Source organism: Phascolarctos cinereus, unplaced genomic scaffold (genome assembly GCF_003287225.1).
Source record: "Phascolarctos cinereus isolate Bilbo 61053 unplaced genomic scaffold, phaCin_HiC Scaffold_9;HRSCAF=440, whole genome shotgun sequence".
NCBI classification, from domain to species: domain Eukaryota; kingdom Metazoa; phylum Chordata; class Mammalia; order Diprotodontia; family Phascolarctidae; genus Phascolarctos; species Phascolarctos cinereus.
In genome coordinates this window covers 105419120-105437588 of record NW_027556402.1, presented here as the reverse complement: position 1 = coordinate 105437588, position 18469 = coordinate 105419120, and the positions used below count along the sequence as shown (strand labels likewise).

The 18469-nt window shown below is 38.2% G+C and overlaps 1 protein-coding gene across 4 annotated transcripts in view; it reads left to right on the top strand.

Moving 5' to 3' along the window:
* Positions 1-18469, top strand: part of FHIP1A (FHF complex subunit HOOK interacting protein 1A) — a 420438-nt gene that overhangs the window by 230049 nt on the left and 171920 nt on the right. The window lies entirely within an intron of this gene.

Here is an 18469-nt window from a genome sequence, read left to right as displayed (position 1 = left end):
AATAGAAAGAGCTAAATTCACCTGCCATTTGCCTGAGAAATCTTTCCCTGAGCACAGCAACAGGGAAAAAGGAGAGATTTGTGTTACCATTTTTCCCCTCCTGGCTTTCAAGTTTCATATATATTCCATTAGGAAACAGTTTATAGTTTGTTCCAATGGTGCAAATCATGGAAGATCAATAAAACTTGCATTCTTTTTATTCACAGCTTCTCTGGGGGAATTCTCTGCCAGGAGGCAATGGTGGATGGTGAGGCCTCCACACAGTCAAAATCACAAATTCACCCGAGGGCGGGGACTGTTTCCTTTTGGTCTTTGTCTCTTCAGTGCCTGCCTAGTTCCTGGCATATGTTAGACCCTAATAAATATTTGTTGATTAGTTGATTTTGTTGCAAGATGGGGACCATTAATTCCCTGGGCTTTAGCGATCACATAGTCCAGTTCCCTTCATTTTGCATGTGAGAAAACTTTGACCTAGAGAGAAGTGATTTGCCCAAAGTCACACTGGTGGCAGAGCTAGAAAGTTGAACCCAGACCCTCTGACTCCAAATCTTGCTGTAGCACTGTGGCTTTAATGAAAAATAAGTCTTCAAAATTTTAACATAGTTATCAATCAGCCAATGATTAATCAATCCACAAGGATTTATTAAGCTGCTACCATGTTCTGGGAGCTAAGGATACCAATACACAAATAAGAGAGTCCCTACCCCGAAGGAGTTCTTATTCTTCTTGGGGAGCAGGAAGGAGGATGAATCTTGGAGGTGTGTGTTGACAGATAAATAAATATAGGATATACATGAAATAAATATACAACGATTAGACAGAGGAGATAGTACTTGAGCTGAGCTTTAGAGGGATCTTGGGGTGCCAATGGGAAGGAGTTGACAAGGGAAGGAATTTCAGGCATGGGAGGTAGTCTGTGCAAAGCCGTGGAGGTAGGAGATGGATAAGATGTAATGTCATGTGAAGAGCCTCCAAATATATGTGCCAGTCTGGCTAGAGTTTAGAGGAGGGAGTGAAAAAGGGAAAAAAACAAGCATTTGTTAAGTGCCTAGAATGTACCAGGCACTGTGCTAAATACTTTACAAATATGATCTCATTTGATACATTTAATTTGTAATCCATATATAATGATAGGCAAATTGTGAAGATCTTTCAGTGTCAAACTCAAGTTTATATTTTATCCTAAAAGCAATGGGGAACCACTGAAGTTTCATGAACAAGGAAGTTCTGTGGTCATGCCTGTGTTTCAGGAGGACACTGTCATAGTTTTCCCTGTGCAATTTCACTTCTTGACATATACTGAAACAAAGTGTAGACCTCTAAGACTAGAGTTGACCAGATCCAGCTCCATCTTTACCTGTTAATGAGGAAATGACACAAGGCTCGCAGCTCCTCTATGGAGTGTTCCAGAAATCTTCCATAAGCTTAAACTCCTTCCACTTCAGTAGCTTAAAACTGCAGTGAGACTTTTGGGACCCCTCATGAACCAGTTCTATGTGGTAACCAAACGGCATCTAAGGATGATCTTGGTGTTAAAGCCCTCTTTGGATTCATGTAGGGTGTAGGGAATGTGGTGGCATTTTGAATGCTAAGAGGATTTAACTGTCCACTACTTCCAATATTAGGTATTTACATTTTTCAGGCACAGTTTTCAGACAGACTCTTATTACCTTCCCACATTCTTTTCCTGATTCACAGAAAGTACCTTCTTGGCCCTTTGAAGCCTCAAATATTCCATATTTGGGATCCCTTCAAGCATAATTATACATATGTAGATGTAGGTAGATAGTAAATTTGGAAATGGGCGGATAGCACTTCCTTGCCATAAGGCACACTAAGTGGATGGAGTTGATTCACTGCTAATTATGAAATGTGATATGATTTGCTCTAAGGTTAAGAATCAATAACCAGCTTCACATAGCTGAATACTTGCTAGTTTCTGTGCATTTGAAATTAAATCAGGGCCGGACATGGGAGCACATGCCCATAATCCCTGCTACTTCAGAGGCTGAGGCTTCTGGATTGCTTGAGCTAGGGAGTTCTGAGCTGCAGTAAAGTTAAAGCTGACTGGGTGTTCATCCTAAGCTGGTACCAATATGGTAAACCCTCAGGAGAGTGGGGTGGGGTGGAAGGAAGTCACCAGGCTGCCTATGGAGAGTCAAGCTAGTTAAATGGAGGAGGGATAAAGCTTACATGCTGGTCAGGAGTGGGAGTGGGCCATGAGTGGATGCTGTACTCTCTGCTTGGACAAAATGGGGATACCTAGTCAAGGGAGAGAGAGAGAGAGAGAGAGAGAGAGAGAGAGAGAGAGAGAGAGAGAGACAGAGAGAGACAGAGACAGAGGGAGACAGACAGAGAGAGACAGAGACAGAGACAGAGAAAATGTGCTGCCTAATTGACATTACAGGGGTTTATTTTAGAGCCTCCAGAGGCTGCTATATATTGAATTAGGATACACAATACACACACATATATACTTTATAGACATATACATATAGTATCCCAAAAGTCTATGAAAGGTAAAATGGCACTAAGATTTTGGGACACTGCACGTGCATGTGTATACATGCATGTGTGAATGTGTGTGTGTGTGTGTGTGTGTGTGTGTGAGAGAGAGAGAGAGAGAGAGAGAGAGAGAGAGAGAGAGAGAGAGAGAGAGAGAGAGAGAGAGAGAGAATGTAGAGAATGTTTTCCCTTTTTGTGGGATATATTGCTTTAGCATTATGGAGTTTATTGGTAAACTGCCTTTGTATTTAACTACGACCATACATTTTAGTGATCTAAGAAAAACATTGCTATGTGAAAAAAAAACATTAGAAGTAAGACAGCCTACAAAGTAAATAGGATTTGAAATGGGCCTCTGGTTTACTGAGAATAGAACTGCATAGCTTTGCTATTAAAGAAGGGCAATGAGTGATGTAACAGCTCATCAGCAAGGGATTGGTGTAGGAATCTTTAGGCTAATAACCCTTCAGTATGTATAATGTTGGAGTGATGGTGAAACCAGTTCTTATGCTATAGCCAGGTTTGACTGTTGGTTTTCAGAATTGCCTTGCTTTTAAAAAAAATGTGTTTAAAACACTATACTTAAAGTTTTTAAAGGTGAGGGGAGAAAAACAGGAGGGCAGTGAGGATACGGGCTGGCCTCATTTGAATAAAAGCCATAAAGGAATATGGAGCTTGGTTGTGTTAAGTTGTGCCCCTTAGGATAGATCCCATAATCTGGTTTGTATTCTGGCTTCCATAATTACGTCTGACACTTAATTTAGAAAACAAGGTCTCTTTACAACGGAGACAAAAAGCTCACTCTATTAACCATCTAGCAGAGGACCACAATTGACAAAAAGCTTTCCCTAATTAGTATGATTGTCAAAGTGTGTTAGCATCGGCCTTCTTGAAGAGTAATGACTCTTTTAGAAAAGTAGGCCGCTGTTTGAACATTTTTTTTTTGGAAGGGGAGGGAGGAGGCTAATGGAAAGATTTTTAACACTCACCTGCTCTTACCTTCAAGATGTTTTTTGTCTGTACTTTCTCAAGGAAAGATGGAAAGGAAACTATTCTGCTACAGGAAATATTTTAGTGCTAGCACATGGCCAGGAGACTAGATGATCTTATCAGCAGATTTAATTAAAGAAAAAAAATCAGACAGAAATTGTTTTAGCCCTAGCAATTTGTTCCCCAGAAAGGATCTGTAAATCAAGACATGCAAATGAGAACAGCCGACCTTTAGGCACATGGATGCAGGTAGAAAGTTGTTGATCTCATCCCAAATTTATGAGGCCCTTTATTTTGGTGAGTTGTATCAAATAGTCCCCACCAGGTGTGTGGCTGCCAACTTCAGAGAGATACCATCTGCTGGAATATCTTAATGCTCTTTTGCTAAAAATGAATTGGATACCAAAAGGCCTTTAAAGTTCAAAGACAGGATCTCAGCAGACAAAGAACACAGGCTGCCAAGGTTGGGTGGTGCTGTTATTACTACTATAGGCTTACTTCCCATATGAGGAAATTATGTGAGATATTGATGAGTTATGTGATTGGATTAAGGCTCCCAAATGTTGGATCATAAAGCCAGAATTATATCAAGGACCTGTGACTTTTGCCCATTGGTGAATGCCCAGTGTGGGAAATCCCTTCGTGGATGTGGTTTTCACCCAATCTGTAACTTAGAGTCTAAGAAAGTTTTCTAAAGCTGAGAGATGAAAATTTTTGCGCATGGTCACATTTCTAGTAAATGTCAGAGAAGGAATTTAAACCCAGGTCTTCCTGACATTAAACCCTATCATTATGTCAGACTGCCTTTCAGAACCTGGAATGTAGCTGAGAGTTTCTTATCTTAGACTTGTGGTTTTTCTGCAGTCTCACAACAGATTTCTTCCTCATTAATCCAAGTGTACTTGATTCTTTAGCAATTTATTTGTTGTGGTGGGTAGATCTGAAGCCTTCCTTCCAGGTATTAGTGATAGGTAACTTAGAAAATCTAGATCTGATGCTTTCTCTTAAGACATGGCCTTCCATTTCTTTAAATCTTGTTTATGGGATACTTCTAAACTTTCTGGTATTTCATATTTATTAAGAAGTTTTTGGAGATAAGTAACAATCTAATTATCATGCATCTATAAAAAGATTAGTGGAACTGGGGGCCATTCATATTTCTCTGGCAGCTAGATGGCATTAATGGATAGAATGATGAACTCTTGGGAGTTAGTGAGACTCCAAAGTCCAGGTATTGACTCAGACACTTACTACCTGTGTGACCCAGGGCAAGTCACTTAACCTCTTTCTGCCTCAATTTCTTCATCTGTAAAATAGGATAATAGTAACGTTGACCTCACAGGATTGTTGTGAAGATCCAATGTATACATATATGTATCCAATATATGTAAAGTACTCTGTAAAACTCAAAATGCTATGTAAATGTATTATGTTATTATTATTATTACATAACTTCTATAGGTGTCTTTTCTTCCATTTGACTATGAGTTCCTTGAGAGCAGGAACTGTATTCACTTTTCTTTGTATCTCCACTATTTAGCACAGTGCTTTGAATATAGTAAATGTTTAATAGATGCTTATCATCATATCATCATCATCATTATCTACTTGGTTAAACTGGTGTGATCACTCAGCTCTAGAGCTGAAAGGTACCTCTCAGACTCACTAATTCAATTGGTATCTGTACAGAAATCCCCTCCTTGGCATACCCAAGAAGTCACTCAACCTTTGCTTGAAGACCTCCCAGAAAAGGGACCCTACTACCTTCCCAAGTTCAGCCTTTTCTATTTCTGAATAGTTCTAATTCTACAGAAGTTTTGACCTTGTGCCTCACTGTCATGTGGAGGTGTCCCTGATTCCCGAAGGGTATGCCTGCAAAGCAGAAGCAGTAGGAATTTCTACAGTGCTGCAAAGATTGTAAGTATGGCTGAGCCTGCTTTTCAAGGACCAAAGAAGCTTATCTCCAGTAGACTGGTGATGAATTCTTTGGTCATGGCAACCCAACAAACAAAGAAATTACAAAGTGGCCTGTTTCTGTTGTAACTGGTAGAGTAAAAGATCCTATGAATCATAGAGTTTTTAACCTTTTCATAAATATTTGTTTAACTGAAAATAATAACTCAGCAATCACTTCTGCCAAATCTTTTTAAAAATTTAATCCTATGGCTTTTTGATGAACAAAAATCTGTTTTCTTTCTCTCCTTCATCTCCTCACCCACTGAGGCAAAAAAGAAAAATAAAACTCTTGTTACAAATATGCCTCATCAAGCAAAAGGAATTCCCATACTGGCCATACCCAAAAATATGTCTCAACCTGTCCCCTGAGTCCATCACCTCTCTGTCAGGAGGTCAGTAGCATGCTTCATCATGTGTCCTCTGAAATCATTACAAAAGATGCCGGTTATCTTCACATATAGTTATCAAAATAGTTTTAATCTTTTTTGTTGTGGTGGAGCTTATGGACTCCTTCTTAAAATAGTGTTTTTAAATTCATAAGATAAAAAATACAGTATTATAAAAGAAACCAATTATATTGATGTATAGCTATCAAAATAGTTTTTTAAAACTTCATGGACACTAACCTCTGATCTAAATATTTTTGGGGGAGTTTCAAATCACTTAATAATTTTTGTTCTGTGCTTTCTATTTCAAAGAGTTTCCGTCTTGGCAGAGAAGACAGAAGTAAAATAAGACAGTTGAGTATTTCTGTCTTCTTTTTGTCATCTGTTATCCTACCTTTTTTTTTTTTTTGGTAAGGCAACCAGGGTTAAGTGACTTGTCCAGAGTCACACAGCTATTAAGTGTCAAGTGTCTGAGGCCGAATTTGTACTCAGGTCCTCCTGCCTCCAAGGCTAGAGCTCTACTCACTGTGCCACCTAGCTGCCCCCTATCTTTTCTTTCATCCTTTCTCCTCTATATAGTTTAAAGAACTATTTAAGAATTACCAGCCTTCACTCATTTTGAATATTAACGATTCTGATTCAATCGTTACAGTAATGTGCTTTGGATAGAGTGTTAAACTTGAAGTCAGGAAGACAGTGAGTTCAAATCCTAATTCAAACACTTATTGGCTACATGACTCTGGGCAAGTCACCTAACCTCTTTCAGCTTCAGTTTCTTCTGTGAAATGGGAATAATAATACTTATCTCACAGCATTGTTGTATTAACCACATAAGATAGCATATGTAAAGTGCTTTGCAAACCTTAAAAGTGCTATGTGAATTTTTATTATTATGCTGTCCTTTAATCCCTTCTCATGGCACAATCCTGCAGAAGTATTAATATTCAAAATGAGTTGAAGCTGAAAATAAATGATAAAGACTGAAAAGATAATTCTTAAAAAAACTACACAGGAGATAAAGAATGAAAGAAAAGCTAGGATAATGGATGATATTATCTGCATACTTCTAAAAAATTATAAATTTTTTTATTTTTTGTTTTTGTATCACCTCCATTTTTTCTTACATCCTCCCCAACCCTTTCCCACAGTCATCCCCTATAATATTAAAAGAAAATTTTATTCTTGAGAATTTCCCATTGCTTTTCAACTGACTTTGCTTGCAGACTATTAGACCGTGGGATCTTCTCCCTCATTTCCATGAAACCTTTAAAATCCGTTCTTCTGAAAATGTAGAGTACAATGTCTGACTGCCTGGCTTTCTTTTCCTCTACTGTTACAAATCCTAAGGTGAAATTGTTAGGGAAAGCTAGGTGGTGCAGTGCATAGAGCATCAGGCCTGGATTCAAGAAGAGTCATTTTTCTTGAGTTCAAATGTGACCTCAGACAGTTACTGGCTGTGTGACCCTGGACAAGTCACTTAACCCTGTTTGCCTCAGTTTCCAAATGAGGTCAAGAAGAGTCCCAACACTACTGAAACAACTGAACAACCACAAAAAAGTTAAATTGTTGCTTCCTCTTTGTTTTCCTACTGTTTCTGCTTGAACAGCCAGTTTTCCCTTGTTGCATAGAATCAGGTGCAGATGACTGTTTCAGCTTGTCTTCCGTCTTTTAAAGAACAAAATTATCATTAAGGCACTCATGGTATTAGTTGCTTCTTCACTTTGAGCTGAGAGAACACTCCAACAGATGTTCAGGTGATCATTGTTTTTGTCATCTGTAGCCAGATGTTTCTTTCTTATTTTCTCCTTCTGTCCAAGTGATCTGTAGTGTAATAGATGATTATCTCTTATGTTTCTTTCTCTATTGCATGATATGTGATACTTTTTTCTTATTTCATGATTTCCCCAAATCCCTGCATTTTAAATATATAGTGCTATTTTACCCCGTCTCCATCCTTTTATCTGTTCTTTTTGAATAAAACATAATCTTAAAAAACTATATTCTAATCATGAATCCTATTCTATTGTCTCAACGATACAGGTGAGTTCATATTTTTCTCCTTGCATGAGCATCACTTATTCACCTTAACTTGTTATCCATCTTCAGGGTGTTCCACATTCCTGAGGTCATGGGTTTTATTGCTGCTGCCTCATTTGTTGGCTTTTGCCTTCTATGTATTATATATTTCTAATGCTAGTCATCCTTTCCGGCAGCTATTATGCACTGTGGTGTCTGACTTGGTAGATAAATGTAGACACTTTTTTTCCTTCCCACCTCTTTTTTTTTTAAGCTTAAAGCTCTCTTAAGCTGAAACAAAATCTGTGTAATAACTGCCATTGTGATTTTTAAAGGAAGTATGAATATGGTGACGGGGAGATTTTGCCTTACCTGTGCATGAGATAGAAGGTTCTCTGCCAGTTGTTCTTTTATAGGTGGAGTGATTTGTCATCAAAGCTTAGTCTGTTTTGCAGTCAGGACTGCAATAGTTCTTCACTTGGGAAAAAAATAAAGATTTTCTTAGAGAATTTAAAGAGAAAATTTTATGGTGTGTCAAGTTTTTAAACTCTGCTTTTCAGAGGTCCTTTGAGAATTTGTCTGCATGCAAATGCTGGCTCTATTTAATTGCTGTGTAGAAAATCAAATCAATAGGTACTCATTGAATTCCCACTATGTGCAAGCTTCTTGTCAATAAAATGTTTTCTTTTAAACTCTCTACGTCCAAGCTCTCATTCGTCTCTCCTGAGCTCCAATCCTGCATCACCCGCTGCCTCCTAGATGTCTCCACTTGGATATTCCATAGACATCTCAGACTCCCCATGCCCAAAAAGGATTGCATTTTCCCCTTTCCACCAACTCATCCTTCCTTCAAACATCCCTGTTTCTTTCGAGCATGACACCATCCTTCCAGTCATCCAGAATCACAGCCTTGGAGCTGTCCATGACTCTTCCCATTTCCTTAGATCTCCATTTCTTGTTCATTATGTTTCAATAGTATATCTTACATTGTTTCCTGTCTCTTTACTCTTACAGTATTTGTTCTAGTTCTAGTTCAAGGCCGTCATCATGTCTCTCCTGGACTACAGCAATGGTCTACTAATTAGACTTTCAGTTTCCAGTTCTCCAATACATTCTCCATACATCTATAAAAACAATCTTTCTACAGCATGAGTCCACACTTGTAAGTACTGTGTCCAAGAATCTTTATTGACTCCCTATTGCTCCAGAATAAAATACAAGTTCCTCAGCTTGGCATTTAAACCCTTCACAATCTGAATTTACATTACCTTTCCAGGCTCATTTCACCTTATTTCCCTTCACATTCTATCCATTCCAGTTCCAAACTGGCCTTTTTATTATTTCTTGAGCTTGGCACTCCATTTCCCACCTCCAGGTCTTTCTATAGACCATCTTCAACGTCTGGAATACACTCCCTTTTCACCTCTACCTCTGGGAATTCCTTGCATCCTTCAAAACTCAGCTTAGGTACCACTTCCAATAGGAAATCCTTCCCAAACCCCCTACGTGTTAGTGCACTCTCTCTTCAAATCCTATTTATTAACCTATTTAAATTGTGCATTCTTTAGTGGAATGCAAGCTTGTGGTGGTGGGAACCTTTTTGCATTTTTCCCCTTATGTTCCCAGCCCCCCAGAGCATACTAGGTTCATAGGAAATACTGTTTGAATTGAATGTAATATGTTGTTTTGGAACTGGATATCATTTGGAATTAGAAGGACCTGTTCAGGCTTCTACTTATAACTCCTAAATGCCCTTCGTGCAAGATGTGTCAGTAGAGCAAAATCTAAGTGTTATAGCTTCTTTTGTAGACACAAGATAAAGGGTGAGCAACTGATTGATTGGTATAGCAGGATGTGGGTCTTTTGTAGCTGCTATTCACTGTTTGCCTATCACAGAGCAGTGGGGAAGGCCAAAATACAGACTTTGTTTATAGGATACTGGATTAAGAGGCCAAGTTGAGTGCATGGTCAACATAATTAGGTAGGGTGTGCTATGTATAAAAGGCTTAATTGTATGAATAAACTTGAGAATTATAACACAGTATTGTTTGCCCAGCCTATCACAGAGGAATAGCTGTAGCCCTATTCCCAGGTATTTACCGTAGTTGAACATGCATTAAGGTGGGAATGAGACAAAAAGAATTTCATGTAGCAAAGCACAAAAATCCCAACCATGTTTCTTCCTGATACTTGGCAACACTTACAAGTTGTTTATTGCCCTCCTGTCTGCTTCCCCTCAGTGACTACCCCATTCTTTTTTCACAGACAGTCACTTGCTAAACTGTAATGTGAGCTGCTGCTATTAGTGTTCCTGTGGTTGGCCCCAAGCTTTGCAAAGTATCATGGGACCATGGAAGTAGAAGTGGAAGGGACCTTAGAGGCCATCTAATCTAACCCCTTTGTCTTATAGATCAGGAAATTAAGGTTTAGGGAGGTGATACTTTCCCATGGTCACACAGGTAGTTAATGATCCTGGCCAGGATTCAAACTGCGAGAAGTAAGAAACAATTATATTTCCATATAAGGAAATTGAGAGGAAGGTAGCTCGGAACTTTAAGAACCAGAAACTGGTGGTATAATTAAAAAGGCTGAAAGTAGGACAAAGTTAAGTTAAGCTTTACTTCTCATGTGCATGCTTAATAGGTTCATGAATACTAGCTTCTCCACCTCCGGGTGGGGTTAAGAGGCCATTTTCTGAACATACAATGTATGAAGAAGGGGGAAAACATAGCAAGAGGAACATGTGGTGGACGTTTCAGAAAGTCTGTGACCTGTGCTGACTTCTACCAATGGAAGTTAGCTAGGAAGGATTTGTGGCTGGGAATAGGGATATAAGGTTTGCTCTTATTTCTGTAGGGTATGTGTGCTCGTCCCAAGTTCCACACTTGCTTCCTGAAGGAGGCATATGAAAGGCTTCAACTGCTTCACTCATTCTGAGTCTGTCTAACTTACTGTGTTTATTTGGGCACTAGAGGTTATTTCCAACAAAACTCAGGTCTATGACTCTAGATTTAGCAGTCTTTTCTATTCCCTTTCTTTCATACTTCAGAGCTAAGGAATGTCATTGTTCTTTATTTCTTCTTTCCCACCTGTATAAGGTAAGGGTATTCCTTTTATTTGTTCAAGCCAATCCTTCTATCTGTTCATTCCATCCCAACCCCTGCCACTTCTCCACAGATTTGTTCTTTTTCTTTGAATTCTTCATCTTCCTTCTGTCTTCCTTCACCTACTCCTTCCCATTCTATGATTTATTTCTATTCGGTGATCATTTATTAAGTGTCTATCCTGTACAAGGAACTATGCTGAGACCTGATGGTACGAAGATGAAAAACAGCTGAGCCCTTGTCTTTGAGAAGCTCAACACAAACGAATATGTTAACAAGGTAGAATGGAATGAAGGCAAAGACAAGTTCTAGAGAAAGTATCAGCAGAAATTTCAAGGCTGGAGAAATCACTTTCAGCTCAGGGGAGGCTCTTTGGAAGAGGTTATATAAGCTAGGTCTCAAAGGAATAAAAAATATTTCAGTAGGCTGAGATATAGAGAGTATTTTCCAAGTGGGAGGGGTAGAGGCAGGCTACATGAATGTATAGAGATGGGAGAGGGCAAGCTGAAATTGAAGAATGATTAGAGTACCTGTTGCCTGGAATGTAATGTGTGAGAGGAGGAATAATGTGAGGTAATCCCAGAAAGATAACTTGGAGCCAGACCATGGTAGGGCTTAAACGCCAGGCTGAGGAACTTGTATATATATTTTTTGGTATATTATTTTATGGACCACTGAAGACTTTGGGGTCAGATTTGTGAATTAGGAAGATTATCATGGCCGTTGTATGAGGGATGAAATAGAAGAGGAAAATGTCTTTTTAATAATTTGATATTTTGTTTTTACTCAATTATGTGCAAAAAACAGTTTTTAACATTTATTAAAAATTTTTTTGGGTTCCAAATTCTCCCCTTCCTTCCCCCCCCCCAATGAGAAGGCAAGGAAATTGAAGTCATGCAAAACATATTTCCTTGTTAGTCATGTTAAGAAAGAAAACACAGGCAAAAAAACCCCAAGAAAAATAAAGAAAGTAAAGAAAAAGTATGCTTCAATATGCATTCAGACTCCATCAGTTCATTCCTTGGAGATAGCGTTTTTGATCATAAGTCCTTCAGTATTGTCTTGGGTCATTGTATTGCTGAGAGTAGCTAAGTTATTCACAGTTGATCATTGTACAATATTGCTGTTCCTGTGTGCAATGTTCTTCTGGTTCTGTTCATTACATTTTGTATCAGTTCACATAAGTCTTTACAGATTTTTCTGAGACCATCCTCCTCTTCATTTCCATCACACATATTCCGTCACAATCTTGTATAACAACTTGTTCGGCCATTCTCTATTTGATGGACATCCAGGAGGTGAATGTCTTGAGGCTGAAAGACCAGTTAAGGAGACTTTTACAATAAATAATAAAGGCCTTTGACCTAGTGATGTCTCTGCTATGCATATACCCCAAGGAGGTAAAAAGATAGGCAAGCCACATAGACGAACACTTTTGATAGTTGTATTTGTGTAGGCAATGATCTATAGGTTTTTCCCTCCTTATACCTTCTACCCCCATCACAGTCTCTATATCCAAAGAAAGAAAGAAAGAAAGAAAGAAAGAAAGTCTACTCAGGTTGTAATTAAAATAATCTTTATCTAGAAAACCATTTTTAAAAATTACAAAGAAACAGTAAGCAAATTTAAAATAGTAGAGAAACACTGAGTAATGAACCATACTGTATGCTTTTGTATTCAACACTAAAACAGAAGAGAGAAACAGGGAGTTGAGTAAATTCACCATTGTTCCATTGATTTCTCTGAATAGCCATAAATTCAGTCACTCCCTTTTGGAGGGGTGAGGCTGGGAGAGGGAAAGCCTCCAGCCACTACCAGGCATAGTCAGTCCCTTGGAAAGTCCCACATTTGCTTCTTTATTTGCTGTTGCTCACTAAATGCACTTCCCTGTGTCCCTCTCCAGACAGAATTAAAAACTGCCACTCTAGTGAAAGACCCTGCCAGGGCAATTCCAGTCTCATGATAACTTTGTCTCTTTCTGAGCTGGAAAGGAATTCGACTCTTGTGGTCTTTAGCAACTTCAAAAGGCAGCTGGTCCAAACCTTGTCAGAATGACTGCTACAAATCAATGAGGGGAGGGCAATTATGAAGGCCTGCTGAGGCTAGATAACATGAATTTGTAGTGGCCCCTAATCAGCATGGTTTTGTGACTTTGTATGGTTCCAATTGAGAAGGCAGATGGTGGGTGGATGCCCTTTCTTTCATATAGCACTGCCTCTTATCTTTTTTTTTCTTTATATCTTTTCTTTTGTCAGATCTTGAATATCACTTCCTAAATGCCTTCACTTTAGCATGGACTTTCTCTTTGTGTTTGATATGGTCTAATTGCTATTTCTGACTTCATTTTCTTGAGTTCCATTTACATTTCTTTTATAAGTGAGATCAGTCTGGCAATGATATAAATGATGGATTGGGGATGGCAGTAGGCATACTTGTTAGGAAATTATTATAAAGTTCATATGAGTGGCCATGGAGAGAGTAGAATGTTAGTTCCTTGAGGGCAGGGACACTGGGTTTGGTCTTTGTCCTTAGTGCCTGGCACAGTGCTTCTCAAAAGAGATGATCTAGTAGTTTTCTTCCAGCTCTGATGATTCTGTGATTCTTATACATTAAAGCATCATGTCATATGAAATACTGATTTTTAAAATTTTTAATTTATTTTATTTTTTATTTATGGAATAAAACAAGCATTTCCATAACACAGTATAATAAAAAAGATGATTGCATATGAAACTGTGAATCTATAATGTACAACTTGCTATTCCTTTTAAATAATAAAGTTATATAATTTTTGAAATATTGATTTGAGAAAATAAAATAGGAACTTTTAGTCCAAGAATCATATTGCTCATGAGACAAATGATTAAGTCTGTAGGAGAGGTGGAACAGAGCTACCTGAGAGGTTCAAAGAAGTGGGGATCATTTTTAGCTGGTAAAGGTGTTCATGAAGGATATCGTACCTGACCCGAGTAATAAAGACAGTGGGAGGATAATGTTAAAAGAGATACAGGTCAGAATATCATAGATTTAGAGCTAGTTGGAGCCTTCAAAGTCATTCATTTCAGTTTCTTCATTTAATGGATGAGTAAGCTAAGAAGGGGGTAGTTCATGAAGGACAAGATGGACAAAGTCATGGAGAAAGGACAGGACAGAGGAGTCCTGTACTTTTATGAACAAAAAATTCATGAAAAAGCAAATTTCTGACATTTTAATTGTCTGCTAATTCTTCTGCAGCTAAACAGAACAGAAACTAACACCAGGCAATCAGTCAGTAAGTAGTAAGTGCCTAATATATTCCAGGGATGTATATGGGGATATAAATACAAAGAATGAAACCATCCTTACTCTCTAGAAGCTTACATTCATGGTGTTTGTATGGAAGAGTTTATCATAGGGTCATTAGAAGATGAATATTTTTTGGAAGGGGACTTATTTCTATCTTCTCTTCTTTTAAGATGTAGTTCAGAAATCATCTCCTGTGTGAAATCTTTGCTAATCTCCCTGGCTGCTAGTGCCTTCCCTCCCAAAAAGACTTTGTATTTAACTATTTTGTACATAATTTGCATTGATCCACTTTATATTTATGCCGTATGTATTTTTACGTGTACTTATGTCACTTATTAGGATGTACACTCCTTGTGAATTGGGATTGTTTCTTTTCTTTTTTGGTACTTGTAGGGTGCAAAGTCTTAGCACAATGCTTGGCACATAGTAGGGGCTTAATAAATATTGGTGGTTGGTTTTGTAAACTATGATTTGGAAGAACATTGTTCTCTTAAAAGATGGGAACCCAAGGGAAGATACAATTCCTGTTACCCCATGTGATGTTTCTCTTTCCAACATAATTTTTCATTATATGAGTTAGCATAAACAAAACTAATAATAGCTAACATTTATATAGTGCTTACTGTGTGTCAGGCCCTGAGAAGTGCTTAGCAATCACTATCTCATTTAATACTCTCAACAACCCTGAGAGCTAGGTGATGTTATTATCTCCATTTTCTTTTATTTCCCACAATATATTGTAAAAAAAATTTAACATTCTTTTAAAACATTTTTTACTTCCAAATTTTCTCTCTTACTATAATCCCTCCCCCATCCACTGAGAAAGTAAGCAATTTGATATCAATTATGCATGTGAAGTCATGCAAAACATATTTTCTTATTAGCCATGTTGCAAAAGAAAAATAGACCAAAAAAGAAAAACAAAAACAAAGAAAGTGAAAAAAGTATTCTTTGATCAGCATTCAGACTCTATCAGTTCTTTTTCTGGAGATGGATAGCTTTTTTCTTCATGAGTCTTTCAGAATTGTTTTAAATCATTGGATTGCTAAGAATAGCTAAGTCATTCACAGTTGTTCATTATACAATATTGCTGCTTCTGTGTACAGTATTCTACTGGTTCCACTCACTTCACATTGCTTCAGTTCATACGAGTCTTTCCAGGTTTTTCTGAAATCAGCCTGCTCATCATTTATTACAGTACAGTAGTACTCCATCACAATTGTATACCACTATTTGTTCAGCCATTGCCCAGTTGATGAGCATCCCCTTAATTTCCAATTCTTTGCCACCACAAAAAGAGCTACTATAAATAATTTTTGTACATATAGATCCTTTTTCCTTTTCTTTGATCTCTTTGGGGATATAGACTTAGTGGCAGTATTGGTGGGTCAAAGAGTATGCACTTTGATAGCTTTTTGGGCATAATTCCAAATTGCTCTCCAGAATATTTGGATCAGTTCACAACTCCACCAGTAGTGCATTAGTGTCCCAACTTTCCCATATCCCTGCTAACGTTTGTCATCTTCCTTTTCTGTCATATTAGCCAGTCTGATAAGTATGAGATGGTACCTCAGAGTTGTTTTAATTTGCATTTCTGAAATCAATAGTGATTTAAAGCATTTTTTCATATGACTACACATTGCTTTGATTTCTTCTTAAAACTGCCTGTTCATATCATTTCAACTGGGGAGTGACTTTTAGTCTTGTAAATTTGACTTAGTTCTCTATTATCCCCAATTTCACTGTATGTAGGTGTGTGTAAGAAGCTGATCTCACTGAGGCATTGCTATGCATTTAAAAGCTTATGGATGCTCAATTTGTGACTAATTTAGTGTATATTTTTCTATATATTTTAAAGCAGTAGAGTTTTTAATATTTATTCTGTATATATATATATGTGTGTGTGTGTATACATACACACACACACACACACACACACACACACACACACACACACATTTCCCTTATTGCAATGTAATTCCTGCTCCTAGCCTGGGGGTCAGGCATATACTTAATAAAGGCTTGTTCAGTGAATGATGTCACACATATGACTGGTGAAGTACAAATGTAATTGATGATGAGAATACATCATGATGGAAAACCTGGCCAATCTTTGCTTTATCGTATGAACCTTTTGTCTTTTTAGTCCCCTCTATAAATGTGTAGGAATGATCTGCTTTAGTGGGGTATTAAGCCAGTTGCTATAGACTGGAATTCTCTTCTGTGGCTTTCTGAGTGTTGTCATTTTTAGAAGTCTTTATCCTGAATCTAACATACATCAAATAAAAGGGACATTTCCACATATGCAGTAGAAGAGAACTAGAGGACTGATTGTATGTGAAAGTGGAGATCTCAGGTATAGCTTGTGGGCGGGTTTTTTTTTCCACTCTTTTCTGAAATGATACATACTATTTGTAAACTCTTGTCATTTTCCTTGCTCAACATTTTACAAAGTTAATTTATTCATTAAATTGATATTTCCTTAAGTTGGGGCAACTTTTAGCCCCTTTGTTGTGGTGCCTATGTTACACTGGTTAAATTTCTTTTGTTGTTCTTCAGTGGTGTCCAACTCTTTGTGACTCCATTTGGGGTTTTCTTGGTAAAGATACTGGTGTGATTTGCCATTTCTTCCTCCACCTCATTTTACAGGTGAAGAAACCTGAGACAAACAGGGTTAAGGGACTTGGTCAACATCATACAGCTAGTAAATGTCTGAGGCCACATTTGAACTCAGATCTTCTTGACTCCAGGCCCAATGCTCTATCCACTGTGCCACCTACCTGTCCCTTAAATTTCTTTTATGCATTCTGAATTTAGAAAAAAAAATACTATTCATTTTGGGCTTAAAATGCTGAGAACTGAGTCATTGATTTTCCTGTGTGAACAATTATGTATAATATTTGAAGCAATGGATGGGTTATAGTTCTGTTTTTTTCAAGGAATAGGAGATACAGAAAGTTGAGAAATCAGTGCTAGAAATATATGCAGTGGTAGATTAAAATTTAATTGCTTCGCACCCAAAAAAACCCATTTGAATCTTGAGAAACTAATGTATTACCTTGTTGTGTCTTCAATCCAGCAAGTCTAGACAGTTAATTCCACAGTGCTTTGGTGAGATGCTCTGATCAGACATTTCTGCCTGCCCTAAAAACTTTAGCCAGAAGCAGAGTGTGCTGGTGCCAGCTTTACCAGTTATTCAGTCTCACAGTGAGGCATTTGCACCTCAGAAATCACTGATCCTACAAAATCAGAGTTTGATTGTGGTTTGGTTTTGTTGATTGTCTAAACTTAAGAAAGTGCAAATGATGCGGGTTAGAAGTGTGTGTAGGGCAGCTGGGTGGCGCAGTGGATAGAGCTCTGGCCCTGAAGTCAGGAGGACCTAAGTTCAAATCTGGCCTCAGATCAAACACTTTGACACTTACTAGCTGTGTGACCCTGGGCAAGTCACTTAACCTAAAAAAATAAAAATTTTAAAAAAAAGAGAAAAAAAGTATGTGTGCATGTTGGGTTTTTTTTCCCCCCTCAAAGGGAATGGTTGTTAAAGAATTACCAGCACACCCCTGCATTGTACTGCAAACATTGCTCAGCAGGAGTAGAGTAAAAGGGTCAGGTCATCTCCATATTGGAGGTGTGGTGACTGTTAGGATGACAAGTGCAGCAGCAGCAGTAACAACAGGATTTCCGTAGGGATTTAAGGTTTGCAAAGTGCTTTCCATCTATTATCTCAAGTTAGTCTCATGATGCTCTTGCTAGAACTGTTTCTGAATCCACATCCAAGTGTAAAATGAGGACCAGTGTCCATGGTGAAGCCATAACCAGTGTGAGGCTGATATAGGGGTTGGGGTGCACTTTTTTCCTGGAAAATGATGCCTGGCCCTCAGCCAGCACACGTCCTCTACGTGGTTGCTGCCCCTGGTAGTCCCTATTATCTACCCATCTTTCCTGAGAGTTTCAGTTATTTTGCAGTCATGTCCAACTCTTTGTGACCCTGTTTGGGGTTTTCTTGGCAGAGGTGCTGGAGTGGTTTGCTATGTCCTTCTCCAGTTCCTTTTACAGATGAGGAAATTGAGGCAAAAGGGTCAAGTGACACGGTCACACAGCTAGTAAGTGCCTGAGTCTGGATTTGAGCTCAGAAAGATGAATCTTCCTGACTCCAGGCCCAGTGTTTCACCATTAGTCCATTGCTATTCCTTTCCAGCTTTTTTTTTTCTATTGTCTGTTTCTCCA